The 25,562-nt window shown below is 44.3% G+C and overlaps 15 non-coding genes across 15 annotated transcripts; all 15 read right to left on the bottom strand.

Annotated features, from left to right (window-relative positions):
- Window positions 1–971: 971 nt before the first annotated feature.
- LOC141243224 (U2 spliceosomal RNA) lies at window positions 972–1,162 on the bottom strand. The gene has a single exon (XR_012307519.1). It is a non-coding gene; the product is annotated as a U2 spliceosomal RNA (small nuclear RNA).
- Window positions 1,163–2,277: 1,115 nt separating this feature from the next.
- LOC141243163 (U2 spliceosomal RNA) lies at window positions 2,278–2,468 on the bottom strand. Its single transcript, XR_012307462.1, has one exon. It is a non-coding gene; the product is annotated as a U2 spliceosomal RNA (small nuclear RNA).
- A 1,115-nt stretch (window positions 2,469–3,583) lies between these two features.
- On the bottom strand, window positions 3,584–3,774 carry LOC141243290 (U2 spliceosomal RNA). The gene has a single exon (XR_012307579.1). It is a non-coding gene; the product is annotated as a U2 spliceosomal RNA (small nuclear RNA).
- Window positions 3,775–4,889: 1,115 nt separating this feature from the next.
- LOC141243223 (U2 spliceosomal RNA) lies at window positions 4,890–5,080 on the bottom strand. The gene has a single exon (XR_012307518.1). It is a non-coding gene; the product is annotated as a U2 spliceosomal RNA (small nuclear RNA).
- A 1,115-nt stretch (window positions 5,081–6,195) lies between these two features.
- On the bottom strand, window positions 6,196–6,386 carry LOC141243288 (U2 spliceosomal RNA). The gene has a single exon (XR_012307577.1). It is a non-coding gene; the product is annotated as a U2 spliceosomal RNA (small nuclear RNA).
- A 1,115-nt stretch (window positions 6,387–7,501) lies between these two features.
- Window positions 7,502–7,692, bottom strand: LOC141243305 (U2 spliceosomal RNA). The gene has a single exon (XR_012307593.1). It is a non-coding gene; the product is annotated as a U2 spliceosomal RNA (small nuclear RNA).
- Window positions 7,693–8,807: 1,115 nt separating this feature from the next.
- Window positions 8,808–9,007, bottom strand: LOC141243349 (U2 spliceosomal RNA). The gene has a single exon (XR_012307627.1). It is a non-coding gene; the product is annotated as a U2 spliceosomal RNA (small nuclear RNA).
- Window positions 9,008–15,140: 6,133 nt separating this feature from the next.
- On the bottom strand, window positions 15,141–15,331 carry LOC141243221 (U2 spliceosomal RNA). Its single transcript, XR_012307516.1, has one exon. It is a non-coding gene; the product is annotated as a U2 spliceosomal RNA (small nuclear RNA).
- A 1,115-nt stretch (window positions 15,332–16,446) lies between these two features.
- LOC141243318 (U2 spliceosomal RNA) lies at window positions 16,447–16,637 on the bottom strand. The gene has a single exon (XR_012307605.1). It is a non-coding gene; the product is annotated as a U2 spliceosomal RNA (small nuclear RNA).
- Window positions 16,638–17,751: 1,114 nt separating this feature from the next.
- On the bottom strand, window positions 17,752–17,942 carry LOC141243287 (U2 spliceosomal RNA). The gene has a single exon (XR_012307576.1). It is a non-coding gene; the product is annotated as a U2 spliceosomal RNA (small nuclear RNA).
- Window positions 17,943–19,057: 1,115 nt separating this feature from the next.
- On the bottom strand, window positions 19,058–19,248 carry LOC141243322 (U2 spliceosomal RNA). Its single transcript, XR_012307609.1, has one exon. It is a non-coding gene; the product is annotated as a U2 spliceosomal RNA (small nuclear RNA).
- A 1,115-nt stretch (window positions 19,249–20,363) lies between these two features.
- LOC141243220 (U2 spliceosomal RNA) lies at window positions 20,364–20,554 on the bottom strand. The gene has a single exon (XR_012307515.1). It is a non-coding gene; the product is annotated as a U2 spliceosomal RNA (small nuclear RNA).
- A 1,115-nt stretch (window positions 20,555–21,669) lies between these two features.
- Window positions 21,670–21,860, bottom strand: LOC141243219 (U2 spliceosomal RNA). The gene has a single exon (XR_012307514.1). It is a non-coding gene; the product is annotated as a U2 spliceosomal RNA (small nuclear RNA).
- Window positions 21,861–22,975: 1,115 nt separating this feature from the next.
- Window positions 22,976–23,166, bottom strand: LOC141243218 (U2 spliceosomal RNA). Its single transcript, XR_012307513.1, has one exon. It is a non-coding gene; the product is annotated as a U2 spliceosomal RNA (small nuclear RNA).
- Window positions 23,167–24,281: 1,115 nt separating this feature from the next.
- LOC141243217 (U2 spliceosomal RNA) lies at window positions 24,282–24,472 on the bottom strand. Its single transcript, XR_012307512.1, has one exon. It is a non-coding gene; the product is annotated as a U2 spliceosomal RNA (small nuclear RNA).
- Between the last annotated feature and the right edge of the window lie 1,090 nt (window positions 24,473–25,562).

Here is a 25,562-nt window from a genome sequence, read left to right as displayed (position 1 = left end):
TGCAATCCACGCGTTTTAGATCTGCATAACTCCACCTCTTTAAACACAGCACCTTCACCCCCTGCTGTTCCCACCCGCCTCAACACCGTTGGAAGGGAGGAGAACCAATTAAGGCGGGGGGTGGGGTGGAACGAGCAGCTGTCTACCCTTAGCAGGAGGGCTCCTGATTACATACCTCTCCTGCTGCTGCTGCTGCTGGCTGTCCAGCAGCAGACTGAAGGTGGCTGCTGCTGTGCACAGGTATATAAAGGCTCAGAGCCTATTATGACACGCACAGCCAGCGTTCCATTGCCACATTCCATCTACTGCAGGCAGGATACCTGGCTGGCTGAATGTCGCTGAGAAGCTCACAGAGACCGCCATAAGCAACAGTTTAACAGAATGCCACAGACTAATCAACCAAACTTTTTGGGTTGGGTTCTCTTTTATAGTCTGCAGGCATTAAATGAAAGAAGTCAGTGTTCCAGCAGAAGGAGACAACGTTTCAGAAAAGGCATTGTAGCAAACCAAAAAAGAAATTTTAAGCGCAGCAGAGTAACCAGCGCACATACCTGTTAGCTCAGGTGAGTTTAAAAGGCTGCTGTTGATAACAAGGGCATTTGCTAAATAGATGGTGTGTGTGCAACAATATACTGAAAGGTCAATTATATTGTGCAGCTTATCTCACCACCTGTAGTTATTTAGGTGAAAGCTCCAAAATGCTTGCCTAATATGTCTGTTTATCCAAAAGGAAGTAAAAAGGGAGAGCTAGAAAGATAGCATTGCATCACATTACATGGCAATGCAATGCACAGTTGCTGAAGTTGAACCAAAATGAGCTTGTAATCTGGCTTCTGCAACTTTGAACATGAAAAATCCAATGAGGAGAAGAAAAGCAAAGCCAAAGAGTCCATCCCAAAATCCGACAAACAAGCAAAATGAACAAAAAACATTGAATTCAATTCTTTCTGATTTTAGAAACTGCATTAAAGAAGGGGTGCACCGGTCCTGGAGATACTGCAATACCAGGTCAATGCGTGGAGTGGACAGAGCAAGCTCTTTTTCCATCTCCCTGTTCTAAAAATCCATTTAATATATGGTCCCCAGATAGGGGACGTATCAGATATTAAACTGATAAGAACAGATACTACACTTGATCTTAGCCAAAAGGCCGAGAAGCGATAACCAGAATTGGTTTCAAACTACGGAGCCACCCAAGGATCCTGAAAAGTCCATTTGTGGAGATGAGCTCCTGGACTCCCGTTAAGAAGACATGTTGTCAACCTCTAGATCCCTTACATGCCTGCACTTTTCGGCTTGCTGCTGCTGCAATCCACGCGTTTTAGATCTGCATAACTCCACCTCTTTAAACACAGCACCTTCACCCCCTGCTGTTCCCACCCGCCTCAACACCGTTGGAAGGGAGGAGAACCAATTAAGGCGGGGGGTGGGGTGGAACGAGCAGCTGTCTACCCTTAGCAGGAGGGCTCCTGATTACATACCTCTCCTGCTGCTGCTGCTGCTGGCTGTCCAGCAGCAGACTGAAGGTGGCTGCTGCTGTGCACAGGTATATAAAGGCTCAGAGCCTATTATGACACGCGCAGCCAGCGTTCCATTGCCACATTCCATCTACTGCAGGCAGGATACCTGGCTGGCTGAATGTCGCTGAGAAGCTCACAGAGACCGCCATAAGCAACAGTTTAACAGAATGCCACAGACTAATCAACCAAACTTTTTGGGTTGGGTTCTCTTTTATAGTCTGCAGGCATTAAATGAAAGAAGTCAGTGTTCCAGTAGAAGGAGACAACGTTTCAGAAAAGGCATTGTAGCAAACCAAAAAAGAAATTTTAAGCGCAGCAGAGTAACCAGCGCACATACCTGTTAGCTCAGGTGAGTTTAAAAGGCTGCTGTTGATAACAAGGGCATTTGCTAAATAGATGGTGTGTGTGCAACAATATACTGAAAGGTCAATTATATTGTGCAGCTTATCTCACCACCTGTAGTTATTTAGGTGAAAGCTCCAAAATGCTTGCCTAATATGTCTGTTTATCCAAAAGGAAGTAAAAAGGGAGAGCTAGAAAGATAGCATTGCATCACATTACATGGCAATGCAATGCACAGTTGCTGAAGTTGAACCAAAATGAGCTTGTAATCTGGCTTCTGCAACTTTGAACATGAAAAATCCAATGAGGAGAAGAAAAGCAAAGCCAAAGAGTCCATCCCAAAATCCGACAAACAAGCAAAATGAACAAAAAACATTGAATTCAATTCTTTCTGATTTTAGAAACTGCATTAAAGAAGGGGTGCACCGGTCCTGGAGATACTGCAATACCAGGTCAATGCGTGGAGTGGACAGAGCAAGCTCTTTTTCCATCTCCCTGTTCTAAAAATCCATTTAATATATGGTCCCCAAATAGGGGACGTATCAGATATTAAACTGATAAGAACAGATACTACACTTGATCTTAGCCAAAAGGCCGAGAAGCGATAACCAGAATTGGTTTCAAACTACGGAGCCACCCAAGGATCCTGAAAAGTCCATTTGTGGAGATGAGCTCCTGGACTCCCGTTAAGAAGACATGTTGTCAACCTCTAGATCCCTTACATGCCTGCACTTTTCGGCTTGCTGCTGCTGCGATCCACGCGTTTTAGATCTGCATAACTCCACCTCTTTAAACACAGCACCTTCACCCCCTGCTGTTCCCACCCGCCTCAACACCGTTGGAAGGGAGGAGAACCAATTAAGGCGGGGGGTGGGGTGGAACGAGCAGCTGTCTACCCTTAGCAGGAGGGCTCCTGATTACATACCTCTCCTGCTGCTGCTGCTGCTGGCTGTCCAGCAGCAGACTGAAGGTGGCTGCTGCTGTGCACAGGTATATAAAGGCTCAGAGCCTATTATGACACGCGCAGCCAGCGTTCCATTGCCACATTCCATCTACTGCAGGCAGGATACCTGGCTGGCTGAATGTCGCTGAGAAGCTCACAGAGACCGCCATAAGCAACAGTTTAACAGAATGCCACAGACTAATCAACCAAACTTTTTGGGTTGGGTTCTCTTTTATAGTCTGCAGGCATTAAATGAAAGAAGTCAGTGTTCCAGCAGAAGGAGACAACGTTTCAGAAAAGGCATTGTAGCAAACCAAAAAAGAAATTTTAAGCGCAGCAGAGTAACCAGCGCACATACCTGTTAGCTCAGGTGAGTTTAAAAGGCTGCTGTTGATAACAAGGGCATTTGCTAAATAGATGGTGTGTGTGCAACAATATACTGAAAGGTCAATTATATTGTGCAGCTTATCTCACCACCTGTAGTTATTTAGGTGAAAGCTCCAAAATGCTTGCCTAATATGTCTGTTTATCCAAAAGGAAGTAAAAAGGGAGAGCTAGAAAGATAGCATTGCATCACATTACATGGCAATGCAATGCACAGTTGCTGAAGTTGAACCAAAATGAGCTTGTAATCTGGCTTCTGCAACTTTGAACATGAAAAATCCAATGAGGAGAAGAAAAGCAAAGCCAAAGAGTCCATCCCAAAATCCGACAAACAAGCAAAATGAACAAAAAACATTGAATTCAATTCTTTCTGATTTTAGAAACTGCATTAAAGAAGGGGTGCACCGGTCCTGGAGATACTGCAATACCAAGTCAATGCGTGGAGTGGACAGAGCAAGCTCTTTTTCCATCTCCCTGTTCTAAAAATCCATTTAATATATGGTCCCCAGATAGGGGACGTATCAGATATTAAACTGATAAGAACAGATACTACACTTGATCTTAGCCAAAAGGCCGAGAAGCGATAACCAGAATTGGTTTCAAACTACGGAGCCACCCAAGGATCCTGAAAAGTCCATTTGTGGAGATGAGCTCCTGGACTCCCGTTAAGAAGACATGTTGTCAACCTCTAGATCCCTTACATGCCTGCACTTTTCGGCTTGCTGCTGCTGCAATCCACGCGTTTTAGATCTGCATAACTCCACCTCTTTAAACACAGCACCTTCACCCCCTGCTGTTCCCACCCGCCTCAACACCGTTGGAAGGGAGGAGAACCAATTAAGGCGGGGGGTGGGGTGGAACGAGCAGATGTCTACCCTTAGCAGGAGGGCTCCTGATTACATACCTCTCCTGCTGCTGCTGCTGCTGGCTGTCCAGCAGCAGACTGAAGGTGGCTGCTGCTGTGCACAGGTATATAAAGGCTCAGAGCCTATTATGACACGCGCAGCCAGCGTTCCATTGCCACATTCCATCTACTGCAGGCAGGATACCTGGCTGGCTGAATGTCGCTGAGAAGCTCACAGAGACCGCCATAAGCAACAGTTTAACAGAATGCCACAGACTAATCAACCAAACTTTTTGGGATGGGTTCTCTTTTATAGTCTGCAGGCATTAAATGAAAGAAGTCAGTGTTCCAGCAGAAGGAGACAACGTTTCAGAAAAGGCATTGTAGCAAACCAAAAAAGAAATTTTAAGCGCAGCAGAGTAACCAGCGCACATACCTGTTAGCTCAGGTGAGTTTAAAAGGCTGCTGTTGATAACAAGGGCATTTGCTAAATAGATGGTGTGTGTGCAACAATATACTGAAAGGTCAATTATATTGTGCAGCTTATCTCACCACCTGTAGTTATTTAGGTGAAAGCTCCAAAATGCTTGCCTAATATGTCTGTTTATCCAAAAGGAAGTAAAAAGGGAGAGCTAGAAAGATAGCATTGCATCACATTACATGGCAATGCAATGCACAGTTGCTGAAGTTGAACCAAAATGAGCTTGTAATCTGGCTTCTGCAACTTTGAACATGAAAAATCCAATGAGGAGAAGAAAAGCAAAGCCAAAGAGTCCATCCCAAAATCCGACAAACAAGCAAAATGAACAAAAAACATTGAATTCAATTCTTTCTGATTTTAGAAACTGCATTAAAGAAGGGGTGCACCGGTCCTGGAGATACTGCAATACCAGGTCAATGCGTGGAGTGGACAGAGCAAGCTCTTTTTCCATCTCCCTGTTCTAAAAATCCATTTAATATATGGTCCCCAGATAGGGGACGTATCAGATATTAAACTGATAAGAACAGATACTACACTTGATCTTAGCCAAAAGGCCGAGAAGCGATAACCAGAATTGGTTTCAAACTACGGAGCCACTCAAGGATCCTGAAAAGTCCATTTGTGGAGATGAGCTCCTGGACTCCCGTTAAGAAGACATGTTGTCAACCTCTAGATCCCTTACATGCCTGCACTTTTCGGCTTGCTGCTGCTGCAATCCACGCGTTTTAGATCTGCATAACTCCACCTCTTTAAACACAGCACCTTCACCCCCTGCTGTTCCCACCCGCCTCAACACCGTTGGAAGGGAGGAGAACCAATTAAGGCGCGGGGTGGGGTGGAACGAGCAGCTGTCTACCCTTAGCAGGAGGGCTCCTGATTACATACCTCTCCTGCTGCTGCTGCTGCTGGCTGTCCAGCAGCAGACTGAAGGTGGCTGCTGCTGTGCACAGGTATATAAAGGCTCAGAGCCTATTATGACACGCGCAGCCAGCGTTCCATTGCCACATTCCATCTACTGCAGGCAGGATACCTGGCTGGCTGAATGTCGCTGAGAAGCTCACAGAAACCGCCATAAGCAACAGTTTAACAGAATGCCACAGACTAATCAACCAAACTTTTTGGGTTGGGTTCTCTTTTATAGTCTGCAGGCATTAAATGAAAGAAGTCAGTGTTCCAGCAGAAGGAGACAACGTTTCAGAAAAGGCATTGTAGCAAACCAAAAAAGAAATTTTAAGCGCAGCAGAGTAACCAGCGCACATACCTGTTAGCTCAGGTGAGTTTAAAAGGCTGCTGTTGATAACAAGGGCATTTGCTAAATAGATGGTGTGTGTGCAACAATATACTGAAAGGTCAATTATATTGTGCAGCTTATCTCACCACCTGTAGTTATTTAGGTGAAAGCTCCAAAATGCTTGCCTAATATGTCTGTTTATCCAAAAGGAAGTAAAAAGGGAGAGCTAGAAAGATAGCATTGCATCACATTACATGGCAATGCAATGCACAGTTGCTGAAGTTGAACCAAAATGAGCTTGTAATCTGGCTTCTGCAACTTTGAACATGAAAAATCCAATGAGGAGAAGAAAAGCAAAGCCAAAGAGTCCATCCCAAAATCCGACAAACAAGCAAAATGAACAAAAAACATTGAATTCAATTCTTTCTGATTTTAGAAACTGCATTAAAGAAGGGGTGCACCAGTCCTGGAGATACTGCAATACCAGGTCAATGCGTGGAGTGGACAGAGCAAGCTCTTTTTCCATCTCCCTGTTCTAAAAATCCATTTAATATATGGTCCCCAGATAGGGGACGTATCAGATATTAAACTGATAAGAACAGATACTACACTTGATCTTAGCCAAAAGGCCGAGAAGCGATAACCAGAATTGGTTTCAAACTACGGAGCCACCCAAGGATCCTGAAAAGTCCATTTGTGGAGATGAGCTCCTGGACTCCCGTTAAGAAGACATGTTGTCAACCTCTAGATCCCTTACATGCCTGCACTTTTCGGCTTGCTGCTGCTGCAATCCACGCGTTTTAGATCTGCATAACTCCACCTCTTTAAACACAGCACCTTCACCCCCTGCTGTTCCCACCCGCCTCAACACCGTTGGAAGGGAGGAGAACCAATTAAGGCGGGGGGTGGGGTGGAACGAGCAGCTGTCTACCCTTAGCAGGAGGGCTCCTGATTACATACCTCTCCTGCTGCTGCTGCTGCTGGCTGTCCAGCAGCAGACTGAAGGTGGCTGCTGCTGTGCACAGGTATATAAAGGCTCAGAGCCTATTATGACACGCGCAGCCAGCGTTCCATTGCCACATTCCATCTACTGCAGGCAGGATACCTGGCTGGCTGAATGTCGCTGAGAAGCTCACAGAGACCGCCATAAGCAACAGTTTAACAGAATGCCACAGACTAATCAACCGAACTTTTTGGGTTGGGTTCTCTTTTATAGTCTGCAGGCACTAAATGAAAGAAGTCAGTGTTCCAGCAGAAGGAGACAACGTTTCAGAAAAGGCATTGTAGCAAACCAAAAAAGAAATTTTAAGCGCAGCAGAGTAACCAGCGCACATACCTGTTAGCTCAGGTGAGTTTAAAAGGCTGCTGTTGATAACAAGGGCATTTGCTAAATAGATGGTGTGTGTGCAACAATATACTGAAAGGTCAATTATATTGTGCAGCTTATCTCACCACCTGTAGTTATTTAGGTGAAAGCTCCAAAATGCTTGCCTAATATGTCTGTTTATCCAAAAGGAAGTAAAAAGGGAGAGCTAGAAAGATAGCATTGCATCACATTACATGGCAATGCAATGCACAGTTGCTGAAGTTGAACCAAAATGAGCTTGTAATCTGGCTTCTGCAACTTTGAACATGAAAAATCCAATGAGGAGAAGAAAAGCAAAGCCAAAGAGTCCATCCCAAAATCCGACAAACAAGCAAAATGAACAAAAAACATTGAATTCAATTCTTTCTGATTTTAGAAACTGCATTAAAGAAGGGGTGCACCGGTCCTGGAGATACTGCAATACCAGGTCAATGCGTGGAGTGGACAGAGCAAGCTCTTTTTCCATCTCCCTGTTCTAAAAATCCATTTAATATACGGTCCCCAGATAGGAGACGTATCAGATATTAAACTGATAAGAACAGATACTACACTTGATCTTAGCCAAAAGGCCGAGAAGCGATAACCAGAATTGGTTTCAAACTACGGAGCCACCCAAGGATCCTGAAAAGTCCATTTGTGGAGATGAGCTCCTGGACTCCCGTTAAGAAGACATGTTGTCAACCTCTAGATCCCTTACATGCCTGCACTTTTCGGCTTGCTGCTGCTGCAATCCACGCGTTTTAGATCTGCATAACTCCACCTCTTTAAACACAGCACCTTCACCCCCTGCTGTTCCCACCCGCCTCAACACCGTTGGAAGGGAGGAGAACCAATTAAGGCGGGGGGTGGGGTGGAACGAGCAGCTGTCTACCCTTAGCAGGAGGGCTCCTGATTACATACCTCTCCTGCTGCTGCTGCTGCTGGCTGTCCAGCAGCAGACTGAAGGTGGCTGCTGCTGTGCACAGGTATATAAAGGCTCAGAGCCTATTATTACACGCGCAGCCAGCGTTCCATTGCCACATTCCATCTACTGCAGGCAGGATACCTGGCTGGCTGAATGTCGCTGAGAAGCTCACAGAGACCGCCATAAGCAACAGTTTAACAGAATGCCACAGACTAATCAACCAAACTTTTTGGGTTGGGTTCTCTTTTATAGTCTGCAGGCATTAAATGAAAGAAGTCAGTGTTCCAGCAGAAGGAGACAACGTTTCAGAAAAGGCATTGTAGCAAACCAAAAAAGAAATTTTAAGCGCAGCAGAGTAACCAGCGCACATACCTGTTAGCTCAGGTGAGTTTAAAAGGCTGCTGTTGATAACAAGGGCATTTGCTAAATAGATGGTGTGTGTGCAACAATATACTGAAAGGTCAATTATATTGTGCAGCTTATCTCACCACCTGTAGTTATTTAGGTGAAAGCTCCAAAATGCTTGCCTAATATGTCTGTTTATCCAAAAGGAAGTAAAAAGGGAGAGCTAGAAAGATAGCATTGCATCACATTACATGGCAATGCAATGCACAGTTGCTGAAGTTGAACCAAAATGAGCTTGTAATCTGGCTTCTGCAACTTTGAACATGAAAAATCCAATGAGGAGAAGAAAAGCAAAGCCAAAGAGTCCATCCCAAAATCCGACAAACAAGCAAAATGAACAAAAAACATTGAATTCAATTCTTTCTGATTTTAGAAACTGCATTAAAGAAGGGGTGCACCGGTCCTGGAGATACTGCAATACCTTGTCAATGCGTGGAGTGGACAGAGCAAGCTCTTTTTCCATCTCCCTGTTCTAAAAATCCATTTAATATATGGTCCCCAGATAGGGGACGTATCAGATATTAAACTGATAAGAACAGATTTTTTTTTTTTTTTTTTTTTTTTTTTTTTTTCCCTCAGATGGGGAAATCCACGGTCTATAGTCACGACCAAAGGAACTTCCTTCCAAACAGCTGCATCATCTCAACGACACAAATGCTGCTCCCATCATCACCGGAAAATTTTTATTTCTTCTTTTTAAACCTTACACAGAAAACAAGATCAAGAAGTATTTACAAAATATCTCCACTTTTTAACTTTCCATATTCCCTCCGCATCCACTTCCCCTCTCCTCTTTTTGTCCCATAGGAAACACACATACATCTTCCCCATAATCACCTTCACACTATCCTTTACAGCAATTTCCTTCCTTTTAAACACATACACATTCCTCACATCCCATAACACTTCCTTTATACACGCAAGCATCAACCACAAGACTCGTTCCTTCGTCCCATCACATATTCCCAAACCAAACATAAACAACTCAAAGGACAACAAATTCACACCACACAATTCTTTACACAAAGGCCCCATTCTCCCAATCACATCTCTAGCATACTGGCAATTCCAAAAAACATGCAACACACTTTCCCTTCCACCACAGCCATTTCTTGGACACGTTTCACTCCTCACTAAACCTCTATTCCTCTGAAACTCTCTTACTGGCAACACTCCATGCAAAGACTGCCACACAACCTCACTCTGCTTATTTGTCATACCACCCATCCGCACCTTCTTCCATACTTTTTGCACATCACACCCTCTCACCAAATTTATTCCACTCTCCATTTCTCTACACTCAATCATCCTGTACACAGCCTTCTTATTTCCCAACAACCTCACATCCACATCACACAACTCATACTTCACCAAAAACTTATAAACCCACACATACCACACGGGCACCTCAAAAGCAACCGGACACCGCAAATCCCTCTCTCTCCACTTCAAACGAAAAGAATAAGCCCCAAATAAATATCCACACATACATGAAAACTTTCCATCGCCCATAATCACTTTCAGCACAAACACCACAATATTCACACCCAAAAAAACTTCTAAATTTGGAAAACCCAAACCACCTTTCTCCATACGCTTCACCAACACTTCCCTCCGCGCCCTCTCCATTTTAGAATTCCACAAAAAAACAAACAAAATCCTATTCAATCCTCTCAAAACCATATAACCTGGTGGAAACACAACTGCAACATATAAAAAAATAGGCAACACCACGCTTTTAATGACTAAGATTTTTCCAAAGAAAGTAAGGCTTCTCAACTTCCAAAAACATAACTTCTTTTCAACCTTCTCTTTCGCATCATCCCAACTTTCTTTCCCATCCAATCTTTCTGAAAACTTCACTCCCAAAACCTTAATGGGCCCACTCACTACGTTCACACCTACATCTCTACTCAAAATACCACTTCCAAAAACCTTACACTCACTCTTTTCCCAATTCACTTTAAATGCAGACGCACCACAAAAGATAGACACTAACAACTTCACCCGCCTCACCGAACATTCAGAATCACATAATACACACACGTCATCCATATAACCACTCACCTTCCACTCTCTTCCTCCACCTCCCGGCACTTGCACACCTCGAACCACTTTATCCTTCCTCAACATACACAACAAAGGTTCAATTGCACAAATAAAAGCCACAGGGGATAACGGACACCCCTGCCTCACGCCCGAATGCACATTCACTCTCCTACCGACATAACCGTTCATTAAAACACAACTATAAATATCTGTATATAGACTTCTCACTCTCCCAACAAAATCAGCAGGAAAACCCATTCTCAGCAACACTCTAAACAAAAAACCATGCGACAACCTATCATACGCCTTTTCAAAATCCAGGCTCAACAAAAACACACTCTTCTTCCGGCTCATACAATCCCATAGACAATCTCTCAATATACACACACACTCGTGAATCCGTCTCCCAGGTACTGCACAACACTGCTCATCCCCAATCACACTCTCTATCACATCACGCATCCTATTTGCCATTAATTTTGCGTAGATCTTATAATCACAGTTCAATAATGTTATTGGCCTCCAGTTTTTCAGACTCTTCAAATCACCCTTTTTCGGAATCAATACAACCATACCTGCACGCATACTACCTGCCACCTCCATATTTTCCCACATATACTTACAAAAATCCACAAAATCACTCCCAATCACATCCCACATCATGCGGTAAAATTCTACTGGAAGACCATCCTCCCCCGGCGTCTTATTCAAAGCCATACTACACATAACCTTCCATACTTCATCACTTGTCACAGCATCCATCAGCCTCTCTCTTTCCGCCTCATTCAATTTACTCTCTAACGTACTCAAAACATCATTCTCCAAACACTCATCCCTCCACTTTACAGCATACAAATCCTCATAAAACTTTGCCACTTCCTCACACATATCCTCTCCACTCACCTCGCTTCCATCTGCTCCATTCAACACACACATATTTTGCTTTTTCCCAAAAACCTTCTTGAAAAAAAAACGTGAACATTTTTCATCATACTCCAAATTATCAACTTTTGCTCTAAAGACAATACTCCTCCCTTTTTCCAACAAGAACTCATGAACCTCCTTTTTCACTTGTAAAATATCCTCCTCCACCTCCATCCCTCCCTCCCTCAATTTATACAAGAAACTTAAACGTGCATTTAAACTCACAAAATGTCTCCTCTTGACTGCTGCCATCTTATAACCCAAATTTTTGAAAAAAATTTTTGTCTGTTTTTTAACCCAATCCCACCACCCACAAACATTCCCAAAACCATTTTTACACTCACACCACTCCTCATACCGTCTTGCATATTCCTTTCTTACTTCCTCATACTCCAATAACTTAACATTCAACTTCCACAAACCTTTCCCAAACACCCCATTCACATTCACATCCAACTCACACGACATGCACACATGATCTGAAAACAAAACATTCTCCTGCTTATAGTCAACAGGAATCATATTTTTTGAAATAAAACAGTAATCCAATCTAGATTGTATTCTTCCACTTTCGGAAAAGAAGGTATTTAACAAAGGCCTCACTTTACATACACTTTGCATATCATGCAAATCAAAATCACTAACCAACTCTAACAAAGTTTTCCCAGACACATCCACATTCACTCTCCCCACATCACAATTCATATCACCCACAATCACCACAGGCATTCTTCCCGGAACAAAAAGTTTAATTTTTTCAAATAACTTTTTCCGGTCATTTTTCTCCACCGGCGCATAAACATTAATAACACAAAATTTAACATTTTTATACTCAAAATTTGCTAAAATGCACCTCCCCACATCAATCACCACATAATCACTCAAAACCACCTCCCTCCCTTTAACTAAAATCCCCACACCATCATTTTTATTACATGCACTCCCCGACCACACAGATGCTCCATGAGACCATTCATCTCCTCTCACCCCATCCACCACTCCACACTCTTGCAAACAAAAAATCGATGCATTCTTCATAGCCAAAAAATCAAAAATTGCAGCCCTCCTGGCCTTATTTTTAAACACTCTCACATTTTGTGAAATTATAGTAAAACCCATTTTTTCCTTTTTTAAACCTCCTAAAAAAAACGAAAACAGAAAAGTTACAAAAACACTACAAAAACTCCACTCACAAGAAAAAGCCTTTGACTTAAGTCAAAGCTTATAATAGGCATTATCACGCATATTGCAAGGCAACCTTAACCAGCACCCCCACTATCTTCTTCCACCATCTGAACCGAGCAACTCGTTTCCGAGCCGCTAGCAGCATCACCATCACCCCACCTTGCTTTCTTGGCACCCACTTTTCGCTGCGGTGCCTTGATATCTTCTTCATCATTTGCCCCACCACCCTCCCTGTGACACTTTCTACTCCCCCCACCCTCATCGGAGAAGTACTCCTCAATATTCTCAGGATCTGAAGGGTGTGATGACCCTTCCCCAGTTTCCATACAATCTGCAGCATCTACAACGTCCTGAAAGTCCAACGTATCCGGACACCTTCCTTCTCCCGCTGCATTCATCTGCCCCTCCATTCTCCTCAATTCTTTCACAAGCTCCTTCTCCATTTTAGGTGCCTTTTTCTCCTTCTGGTAAGCAGGCCTCAGACTCACAGTTTCAGGGGCAGACCTTTCACTCCGCCTCCTCTGCTCTCTCTCCATTCTAGCAGTTTCTCTTTCTATCTGCTGCAAAACCCTCCTCTCCTCCTCCTCCTTTTTCCTCTCCTTATCAGTTTTCCTGGGCACACCCTGCGGGCAATCTTTAAACATGTGCTCACCACTTCCACACATGTCACAAGCCTTGGGCTTCGGGCACGCACTTGCCACATGCCCCTCCTCTTTGCAGTTACGGCAACATTGCCCTTTCTTACATGCATCCTGCACATGTCCAAAGCAGTAACATTTCCTGCAATACATAGGCTGCCCTACATAGTAAAGGAAGCCCCTATGTCCCGCCACAGAAAAATTCGCAGGAGGATGTCTAAAGCCTCCCACACTTCCAGGATCCTTCTTCAGTTTCACCCGAAACTTGTATTTGCAGTTGAAAATACCTAAAGAATTAAACTGCTTTTCCCCTTTACGCACATAATCACAGTACCGTGCAAGGAAGCCTTCAAGCAATGCTGGCTCAGTAAAAGGGTTATAAACTGTTACCCACACAATCTTTTCTTGAAGTCCAAACAAGGGTTCAAACCACACCCCTTCCAAGAAAGGATCATCAGTGTGACTCCGAAGCCACTCAAACACATCAAGGCAGGTATTTTCTTCTACAAAAGTCACGTCATATGTACCTGATTTAGGAAACTCGTTGACGCTGTAGAAGTCGCCTCGTTTTGCTCCAGCTTTTCCTTCCAAAAGTTTCTCCACGATGAAGGACACATTATTCCTCTCGGAAACTGATGGATCCACTCCAATTCGGATAGTATTCTTCACGAAGTTCATCTTCAAAACCTGTCGGTATAATACCACAGAAAATCGCCAAATCCTTTCGCAAAAAGGCCTGGATTCCTCCAGAGAACTCGCACCTATCAGGCTGCAACCAAATGGTCTTAGCCAAAAGGCCGAGAAGCGATAACCAGAATTGGTTTCAAACTACGGAGCCACCCAAGGATCCTGAAAAGTCCATTTGTGGAGATGAGCTCCTGGACTCCCGTTAAGAAGACATGTTGTCAACCTCTAGATCCCTTACATGCCTGCACTTTTCGGCTTGCTGCTGCTGCAATCCACGCGTTTTAGATCTGCATAACTCCACCTCTTTAAACACAGCACCTTCACCCCCTGCTGTTCCCACCCGCCTCAACACCGTTGGAAGGGAGGAGAACCAATTAAGGCGGGGGGTGGGGTGGAACGAGCAGCTGTCTACCCTTAGCAGGAGGGCTCCTGATTACATACCTCTCCTGCTGCTGCTGCTGCTGGCTGTCCAGCAGCAGACTGAAGGTGGCTGCTGCTGTGCACAGGTATATAAAGGCTCAGAGCCTATTATGACACGCGCAGCCAGCGTTCCATTGCCACATTCCATCTACTGCAGGCAGGATACCTGGCTGGCTGAATGTCGCTGAGAAGCTCACAGAGACCGCCATAAGCAACAGTTTAACAGAATGCCACAGACTAATCAACCAAACTTTTTGGGTTGGGTTCTCTTTTATAGTCTGCAGGCATTAAATGAAAGAAGTCAGTGTTCCAGCAGAAGGAGACAACGTTTCAGAAAAGGCATTGTAGCAAACCAAAAAAGAAATTTTAAGCGCAGCAGAGTAACCAGCGCACATACCTGTTAGCTCAGGTGAGTTTAAAAGGCTGCTGTTGATAACAAGGGCATTTGCTAAATAGATGGTGTGTGTGCAACAATATACTGAAAGGTCAATTATATTGTGCAGCTTATCTCACCACCTGTAGTTATTTAGGTGAAAGCTCCAAAATGCTTGCCTAATATGTCTGTTTATCCAAAAGGAAGTAAAAAGGGAGAGCTAGAAAGATAGCATTGCATCACATTACATGGCAATGCAATGCACAGTTGCTGAAGTTGAACCAAAATGAGCTTGTAATCTGGCTTCTGCAACTTTGAACATGAAAAATCCAATGAGGAGAAGAAAAGCAAAGCCAAAGAGTCCATCCCAAAATCCGACAAACAAGCAAAATGAACAAAAAACATTGAATTCAATTATTTCTGATTTTAGAAACTGCATTAAAGAAGGGGTGCACCGGTCCTGGAGATACTGCAATACCAGGTCAATGCGTGGAGTGGACAGAGCAAGCTCTTTTTCCATCTCCCTGTTCTAAAAATCCATTTAATATATGGTCCCCAGATAGGGGACGTATCAGATATTAAACTGATAAGAACAGATACTACACTTGATCTTAGCCAAAAGGCCGAGAAGCGATAACCAGAATTGGTTTCAAACTACGGAGCCACCCAAGGATCCTGAAAAGTCCATTTGTGGAGATGAGCTCCTGGACTCCCGTTAAGAAGACATGTTGTCAACCTCTAGATCCCTTACATGCCTGCACTTTTCGGCTTGCTGCTGCTGCAATCCACGCGTTTTAGATCTGCATAACTCCACCTCTTTAAACACAGCACCTTCACCCCCTGCTGTTCCCACCCGCCTCAACACCGTTGGAAGGGAGGAGAACCAATTAAGGTGGGGGGTGGGGTGGAACGAGCAGCTGTCTACCCTTAGCAGGAGGGCTCCTGATTACATACCTCTCCTGCTGCTGCTGCTGCTGGCTGTCCAGCAGCAGACTGAAGGTGGCTGCTGCTGTGCACAGGTATATAAAGGCTCAGAGCCTATTATGACACGCGCAGCCAGCGTTCCATTGCCACATTCCATCTACTGCAGGCAGGATACCTGGCTGGCTGAATGTCGCTGAGAAGCTCACAGAGACCGCCATAAGCAACAGTTTAACAGAATGCCACAGACTAATCAACCAAACTTTTTGGGTTGGGTTCTCTTTTATAGTCTGCAGGCATTAAATGAAAGAAGTCAGTGTTCCAGCAGAAGGAGACAACGTTTCAGAAAAGGCATTGTAGCAAACCAAAAAAGAAATTTTAAGCGCAGCAGAGTAACCAGCGCACATACCTGTTAGCTCAGGTGAGTTTAAAAGGCTGCTGTTGATAACAAGGGCATTTGCTAAATAGATGGTGTGTGTGCAACAATATACTGAAAGGTCAATTATATTGTGCAGCTTATCTCACCACCTGTAGTTATTTAGGTGAAAGCTCCAAAATGCTTGCCTAATATGTCTGTTTATCCAAAAGGAAGTAAAAAGGGAGAGCTAGAAAGATAGCATTGCATCACATTACATGGCAATGCAATGCACAGTTGCTGAAGTTGAACCAAAATGAGCTTGTAATCTGGCTTCTGCAACTTTGAACATGAAAAATCCAATGAGGAGAAGAAAAGCAAAGCCAAAGAGTCCATCCCAAAATCCGACAAACAAGCAAAATGAACAAAAAACATTGAATTCAATTCTTTCTGATTTTAGAAACTGCATTAAAGAAGGGGTGCACCGGTCCTGGAGATACTGCAATACCAGGTCAATGCGTGGAGTGGACAGAGCAAGCTCTTTTTCCATCTCCCTGTTCTAAAAATCCATTTAATATATGGTCCCCAGATAGGGGACGTATCAGATATTAAACTGATAAGAACAGATACTACACTTGATCTTTGCCAAAAGGCCGAGAAGCGATAACCAGAATTGGTTTCAAACTACGGAGCCACCCAAGGATCCTGAAAAGTCCATTTGTGGAGATGAGCTCCTGGACTCCCGTTAAGAAGACATGTTGTCAACCTCTAGATCCCTTACATGCCTGCACTTTTCGGCTTGCTGCTGCTGCAATCCACGCGTTTTAGATCTGCATAACTCCACCTCTTTAAACACAGCACCTTCACCCCCTGCTGTTCCCATCCGCCTCAACACCGTTGGAAGGGAGGAGAACCAATTAAGGCGGGGGGTGGGGTGGAACGAGCAGCTGTCTACCCTTAGCAGGAGGGCTCCTGATTACATACCTCTCCTGCTGCTGCTGCTGCTGGCTGTCCAGCAGCAGACTGAAGGTGGCTGCTGCTGTGCACAGGTATATAAAGGCTCAGAGCCTATTATGACACGCGCAGCCAGCGTTCCATTGCCACATTCCATCTACTGCAGGCAGGATACCTGGCTGGCTGAATGTCGCTGAGAAGCTCACAGAGACCGCCATAAGCAACAGTTTAACAGAATGCCACAGACTAATCAACCAAACTTTTTGGGTTGGGTTCTCTTTTATAGTCTGCAGGCATTAAATGAAAGAAGTCAGTGTTCCAGCAGAAGGAGACAACGTTTCAGAAAAGGCATTGTAGCAAACCAAAAAAGAAATTTTAAGCGCAGCAGAGTAACCAGCGCACATACCTGTTAGCTCAGGTGAGTTTAAAAGGCTGCTGTTGATAACAAGGGCATTTGCTAAATAGATGGTGTGTGTGCAACAATATACTGAAAGGTCAATTATATTGTGCAGCTTATCTCACCACCTGTAGTTATTTAGGTGAAAGCTCCAAAATGCTTGCCTAATATGTCTGTTTATCCAAAAGGAAGTAAAAAGGGAGAGCTAGAAAGATAGCATTGCATCACATTACATGGCAATGCAATGCACAGTTGCTGAAGTTGAACCAAAATGAGCTTGTAATCTGGCTTCTGCAACTTTGAACATGAAAAATCCAATGAGGAGAAGAAAAGCAAAGCCAAAGAGTCCATCCCAAAATCCGACAAACAAGCAAAATGAACAAAAACATTGAATTCAATTCTTTCTGATTTTAGAAACTGCATTAAAGAAGGGGTGCACCGGTCCTGGAGATACTGCAATACCAGGTCAATGCGTGGAGTGGACAGAGCAAGCTCTTTTTCCATCTCCCTGTTCTAAAAATCCATTTAATATACGGTCCCCAGATAGGGGACGTATCAGATATTAAACTGATAAGAACAGATACTACACTTGATCTTAGCCAAAAGGCCGAGAAGCGATAACCAGAATTGGTTTCAAACTACGGAGCCACTCAAGGATCCTGAAAAGTCCATTTGTGGAGATGAGCTCCTGGACTCCCGTTAAGAAGACATGTTGTCAACCTCTAGATCCCTTACATGCCTGCACTTTTCGGCTTGCTGCTGCTGCAATCCACGCGTTTTAGATCTGCATAACTCCACCTCTTTAAACACAGCACCTTCACCCCCTGCTGTTCCCACCCGCCTCAACACCGTTGGAAGGGAGGAGAACCAATTAAGGCGGGGGGTGGGGTGGAACGAGCAGCTGTCTACCCTTAGCAGGAGGGCTCCTGATTACATACCTCTCCTGCTGCTGCTGCTGCTGGCTGTCCAGCAGCAGACTGAAGGTGGCTGCTGCTGTGCACAGGTATATAAAGGCTCAGAGCCTATTATTACACGCGCAGCCAGCGTTCCATTGCCACATTCCATCTACTGCAGGCAGGATACCTGGCTGGCTGAATGTCGCTGAGAAGCTCACAGAGACCGCCATAAGCAACAGTTTAACAGAATGCCACAGACTAATCAACCAAACTTTTTGGGTTGGGTTCTCTTTTATAGTCTGCAGGCATTAAATGAAAGAAGTCAGTGTTCCAGCAGAAGGAGACAACGTTTCAGAAAAGGCATTGTAGCAAACCAAAAAAGAAATTTTAAGCGCAGCAGAGTAACCAGCGCACATACCTGTTAGCTCAGGTGAGTTTAAAAGGCTGCTGTTGATAACAAGGGCATTTGCTAAATAGATGGTGTGTGTGCAACAATATACTGAAAGGTCAATTATATTGTGCAGCTTATCTCACCACCTGTAGTTATTTAGGTGAAAGCTCCAAAATGCTTGCCTAATATGTCTGTTTATCCAAAAGGAAGTAAAAAGGGAGAGCTAGAAAGATAGCATTGCATCACATTACATGGCAATGCAATGCACAGTTGCTGAAGTTGAACCAAAATGAGCTTGTAATCTGGCTTCTGCAACTTTGAACATGAAAAATCCAATGAGGAGAAGAAAAGCAAAGCCAAAGAGTCCATCCCAAAATCCGACAAACAAGCAAAATGAACAAAAAACATTGAATTCAATTCTTTCTGATTTTAGAAACTGCATTAAAGAAGGGGTGCACCGGTCCTGGAGATACTGCAATACCTTGTCAATGCGTGGAGTGGACAGAGCAAGCTCTTTTTCCATCTCCCTGTTCTAAAAATCCATTTAATATATGGTCCCCAGATAGGGGACGTATCAGATATTAAACTGATAAGAACAGATACTACACTTGATCTTAGCCAAAAGGCCGAGAAGCGATAACCAGAATTGGTTTCAAACTACGGAGCCACCCAAGGATCCTGAAAAGTCCATTTGTGGAGATGAGCTCCTGGACTCCCGTTAAGAAGACATGTTGTCAACCTCTAGATCCCTTACATGCCTGCACTTTTCGGCTTGCTGCTGCTGCAATCCACGCGTTTTAGATCTGCATAACTCCACCTCTTTAAACACAGCACCTTCACCCCCTGCTGTTCCCACCCGCCTCAACACCGTTGGAAGGGAGGAGAACCAATTAAGGCGGGGGGTGGGGTGGAACGAGCAGCTGTCTACCCTTAGCAGGAGGGCTCCTGATTACATACCTCTCCTGCTGCTGCTGCTGCTGGCTGTCCAGCAGCAGACTGAAGGTGGCTGCTGCTGTGCACAGGTATATAAAGGCTCAGAGCCTATTATGACACGCGCAGCCAGCGTTCCATTGCCACATTCCATCTACTGCAGGCAGGATACCTGGCTGGCTGAATGTCGCTGAGAAGCTCACAGAGACCGCCATAAGCAACAGTTTAACAGAATGCCACAGACTAATCAACCAAACTTTTTGGGTTGGGTTCTCTTTTATAGTCTGCAGGCATTAAATGAAAGAAGTCAGTGTTCCAGCAGAAGGAGACAACGTTTCAGAAAAGGCATTGTAGCAAACCAAAAAAGAAATTTTAAGCGCAGCAGAGTAACCAGCGCACATACCTGTTAGCTCAGGTGAGTTTAAAAGGCTGCTGTTGATAACAAGGGCATTTGCTAAATAGATGGTGTGTGTGCAACAATATACTGAAAGGTCAATTATATTGTGCAGCTTATCTCACCACCTGTAGTTATTTAGGTGAAAGCTCCAAAATGCTTGCCTAATATGTCTGTTTATCCAAAAGGAAGTAAAAAGGGAGAGCTAGAAAGATAGCATTGCATAACATTACATGGCAATGCAATGCACAGTTGCTGAAGTTGAAGCAAAATGAGCTTGTAATCTGGCTTCTGCAACTTTGAACATGAAAAATCCAATGAGGAGAAGAAAAGCAAAGCCAAAGAGTCCATTCCAAAATCCGACAAACAAGCAAAATGAACAAAAAACATTGAATTCAATTCTTTCTGATTTTAGAAACTGCATTAAAGAAGGGGTGCACCGGTCCTGGAGATACTGCAATACCAGGTCAATGCGTGGAGTGGACAGAGCAAGCTCTTTTTCCATCTCCCTGTTCTAAAAATCCATTTAATATATGGTCCCCAGATAGGGGACGTATCAGATATTAAACTGATAAGAACAGATACTACACTTGATCTTAGCCAAAAGGCCGAGAAGCGATAACCAGAATTGGTTTGAAACTACGGAGCCACCCAAGGATCCTGAAAAGTCCATTTGTGGAGATGAGCTCCTGGACTCCCGTTAAGAAGACATGTTGTCAACCTCTAGATCCCTTACATGCCTGCACTTTTCGGCTTGCTGCTGCTGCAATCCACGCGTTTTAGATCTGCATAACTCCACCTCTTTAAACACAGCACCTTCACCCCCTGCTGTTCCCACCCGCCTCAACACCGTTGGAAGGGAGGAGAACCAATTAAGGCGGGGGGTGGGGTGGAACGAGCAGCTGTCTACCCTTAGCAGGAGGGCTCCTGATTACATACCTCTCCTGCTGCTGCTGCTGCTGGCTGTCCAGCAGCAGACTGAAGGTGGCTGCTGCTGTGCACAGGTATATAAAGGCTCAGAGCCTATTATGACACGCGCAGCCAGCGTTCCATTGCCACATTCCATCTACTGCAGGCAGGATACCTGGCTGGCTGAATGTCGCTGAGAAGCTCACAGAGACCGCCATAAGCAACAGTTTAACAGAATGCCACAGACTAATCAACCAAACTTTTTGGGTTGGGTTCTCTTTTATAGTCTGCAGGCATTAAATGAAAGAAGTCAGTGTTCCAGCAGAAGGAGACAACGTTTCAGAAAAGGCATTGTAGCAAACCAAAAAAGAAATTTTAAGCGCAGCAGAGTAACCAGCGCACATACCTGTTAGCTCAGGTGAGTTTAAAAGGCTGCTGTTGATAACAAGGGCATTTGCTAAATAGATGGTGTGTGTGCAACAATATACTGAAAGGTCAATTATATTGTGCAGCTTATCTCACCACCTGTAGTTATTTAGGTGAAAGCTCCAAAATGCTTGCCTAATATGTCTGTTTATCCAAAAGGAAGTAAAAAGGGAGAGCTAGAAAGATAACATTGCATCACATTACATGGCAATGCAATGCACAGTTGCTGAAGTTGAACCAAAATGAGCTTGTAATCTGGCTTCTGCAACTTTGAACATGAAAAATCCAATGAGGAGAAGAAAAGCAAAGCCAAAGAGTCCATCCCAAAATCCGACAAACAAGCAAAATGAACAAAAAACATTGAATTCAATTCTTTCTGATTTTAGAAACTGCATTAAAGAAGGGGTGCACCGGTCCTGGAGATACTGCAATACCAGGTCAATGCGTGGAGTGGACAGAGCAAGCTCTTTTTCCATCTCCCTGTTCTAAAAATCCATTTAATATATGGTCCCCAGATAGGGGACGTATCAGATATTAAACTGATAAGAACAGATACTACACTTGATCTTAGCCAAAAGGCCGAGAAGCGATAACCAGAATTGGTTTCAAACTACGGAGCCACCCAAGGATCCTGAAAAGTCCATTTGTGGAGATGAGCTCCTGGACTCCCGTTAAGAAGACATGTTGTCAACCTCTAGATCCCTTACATGCCTGCACTTTTCGGCTTGCTGCTGCTGCAATCCACGCGTTTTAGATCTGCATAACTCCACCTCTTTAAACACAGCACCTTCACCCCCTGCTGTTCCCACCCGCCTCAACACCGTTGGAAGGGAGGAGAACCAATTAAGGCGGGGGGTGGGGTGGAACGAGCAGCTGTCTACCCTTAGCAGGAGGGCTCCTGATTACATACCTCTCCTGCTGCTGCTGCTGCTGGCTGTCCAGCAGCAGACTGAAGGTGGCTGCTGCTGTGCACAGGTATATAAAGGCTCAGAGCCTATTATGACACGCGCAGCCAGCGTTCCATTGCCACATTCCATCTACTGCAGGCAGGATACCTGGCTGGCTGAATGTCGCTGAGAAGCTCACAGAGACCGCCATAAGCAACAGTTTAACAGAATGCCACAGACTAATCAACCAAACTTTTTGGGTTGGGTTCTCTTTTATAGTCTGCAGGCATTAAATGAAAGAAGTCAGTGTTCCAGCAGAAGGAGACAACGTTTCAGAAAAGGCATTGTAGCAAACCAAAAAAGAAATTTTAAGCGCAGCAGAGTAACCAGCGCACATACCTGTTAGCTCAGGTGAGTTTAAAAGGCTGCTGTTGATAACAAGGGCATTTGCTAAATAGATGGTGTGTGTGCAACAATATACTGAAAGGTCAATTATACTGTGCAGCTTATCTCACCACCTGTAGTTATTTAGGTGAAAGCTCCAAAATGCTTGCCTAATATGTCTGTTTATCCAAAAGGAAGTAAAAAGGGAGAGCTAGAAAGATAGCATTGCATCACATTACATGGCAATGCAATGCACAGTTGCTGAAGTTGAACCAAAATGAGCTTGTAATCTGGCTTCTGCAACTTTGAACATGAAAAATCCAATGAGGAGAAGAAAAGCAAAGCCAAAGAGTCCATCCCAAAATCCGACAAACAAGCAAAATGAACAAAAAACATTGAATTCAATTCTTTCTGATTTTAGAAACTGCATTAAAGAAGGGGTGCACCGGTCCTGGAGATACTGCAATACCAGGTCAATGCGTGGAGTGGACAGAGCAAGCTCTTTTTCCATCTCCCTGTTCTAAAAATCCATTTAATATATGGTCCCCAGATAGGGGACGTATCAGATATTAAACTGATAAGAACAGATACTACACTTGATCTTAGCCAAAAGGCCGAGAAGCGATAACCAGAATTGGTTTCAAACTACGGAGCCACCCAAGGATCCTGAAAAGTCCATTTGTGGAGATGAGCTCCTGGACTCCCGTTAAGAAGACATGTTGTCAACCTCTAGATCCCTTACATGCCTGCACTTTTCGGCTTGCTGCTGCTGCAATCCACGCGTTTTAGATCTGCATAACTCCACCTCTTTAAACACAGCACCTTCACCCCCTGCTGTTCCCACCCGCCTCAACACCGTTGGAAGGGAGGAGAACCAATTAAGGCGGGGGGTGGGGTGGAACGAGCAGCTGTCTACCCTTAGCAGGAGGGCTCCTGATTACATACCTCTCCTGCTGCTGCTGCTGCTGGCTGTCCAGCAGCAGACTGAAGGTGGCTGCTGCTGTGCACAGGTATATAAAGGCTCAGAGCCTATTATGACACGCGCAGCCAGCGTTCCATTGCCACATTCCATCTACTGCAGGCAGGATACCTGGCTGGCTGAATGTCGCTGAGAAGCTCACAGAGACCGCCATAAGCAACAGTTTAACAGAATGCCACAGACTAATCAACCAAACTTTTTGGGTTGGGTTCTCTTTTATAGTCTGCAGGCATTAAATGAAAGAAGTCAGTGTTCCAGCAGAAGGAGACAACGTTTCAGAAAAGGCATTGTAGCAAACCAAAAAAGAAATTTTAAGCGCAGCAGAGTAACCAGCGCACATACCTGTTAGCTCAGGTGAGTTTAAAAGGCTGCTGTTGATAACAAGGGCATTTGCTAAATAGATGGTGTGTGTGCAACAATATACTGAAAGGTCAATTATATTGTGCAGCTTATCTCACCACCTGTAGTTATTTAGGTGAAAGCTCCAAAATGCTTGCCTAATATGTCTGTTTATCCAAAAGGAAGTAAAAAGGGAGAGCTAGAAAGATAGCATTGCATCACATTACATGGCAATGCAATGCACAGTTGCTGAAGTTGAACCAAAATGAGCTTGTAATCTGGCTTCTGCAACTTTGAACATGAAAAATCCAATGAGGAGAAGAAAAGCAAAGCCAAAGAGTCCATCCCAAAATCCGACAAACAAGCAAAATGAACAAAAAACATTGAATTCAATTCTTTCTGATTTTAGAAACTGCATTAAAGAAGGGGTGCACCGGTCCTGGAGATACTGCAATACCAGGTCAATGCGTGGAGTGGACAGAGCAAGCTCTTTTTCCATCTCCCTGTTCTAAAAATCCATTTAATATATGGTCCCCAGATAGGGGACGTATCAGATATTAAACTGATAAGAACAGATACTACACTTGATCTTAGCCAAAAGGCCGAGAAGCGATAACCAGAATTGGTTTCAAACTACGGAGCCACCCAAGGATCCTGAAAAGTCCATTTGTGGAGATGAGCTCCTGGACTCCCGTTAAGAAGACATGTTGTCAACCTCTAGATCCCTTACATGCCTGCACTTTTCGGCTTGCTGCTGCTGCAATCCACGCGTTTTAGATCTGCATAACTCCACCTCTTTAAACACAGCACCTTCACCCCCTGCTGTTCCCACCCGCCTCAACACCGTTGGAAGGGAGGAGAACCAATTAAGGCGGGGGGTGTGGTGGAACGAGCAGCTGTCTACCCTTAGCAGGAGGGCTCCTGATTACATACCTCTCCTGCTGCTGCTGCTGCTGGCTGTCCAGCAGCAGACTGAAGGTGGCTGCTGCTGTGCACAGGTATATAAAGGCTCAGAGCCTATTATGACACGCGCAGCCAGCGTTCCATTGCCACATTCCATCTACTGCAGGCAGGATACCTGGCTGGCTGAATGTCGCTGAGAAGCTTACAGAGACCGCCATAAGCAACAGTTTAACAGAATGCCACAGACTAATCAACCAAACTTTTTGGGTTGGGTTCTCTTTTATAGTCTGCAGGCATTAAATGAAAGAAGTCAGTGTTCCAGCAGAAGGAGACAACGTTTCAGAAAAGGCATTGTAGCAAACCAAAAAAGAAATTTTAAGCGCAGCAGAGTAACCAGCGCACATACCTGTTAGCTCAGGTGAGTTTAAAAGGCTGCTGTTGATAACAAGGGCATTTGCTAAATAGATGGTGTGTGTGCAACAATATACTGAAAGGTCAATTATATTGTGTAGCTTATCTCACCACCTGTAGTTATTTAGGTGAAAGCTCCAAAATGCTTGCCTAATATGTCTGTTTATCCAAAAGGAAGTAAAAAGGGAGAGCTAGAAAGATAGCATTGCATCACATTACATGGCAATGCAATGCACAGTTGCTGAAGTTGAACCAAAATGAGCTTGTAATCTGGCTTCTGCAACTTTGAACATGAAAAATCCAATGAGGAGAAGAAAAGCAAAGCCAAAGAGTCCATCCCAAAATCCGACAAACAAGCAAAATGAACAAAAAACATTGAATTCAATTCTT

Source organism: Phyllobates terribilis, unplaced genomic scaffold (genome assembly GCF_046119375.1).
Source record: "Phyllobates terribilis strain yellow unplaced genomic scaffold, ASM4611937v1 Scaffold_1213__1_contigs__length_355869, whole genome shotgun sequence".
Lineage (NCBI taxonomy): Eukaryota > Metazoa > Chordata > Amphibia > Anura > Dendrobatidae > Phyllobates > Phyllobates terribilis.
The sequence above is the reverse complement of the archived record's forward strand: the minus strand, read 5'-3'. Positions and strand labels throughout refer to the sequence as shown.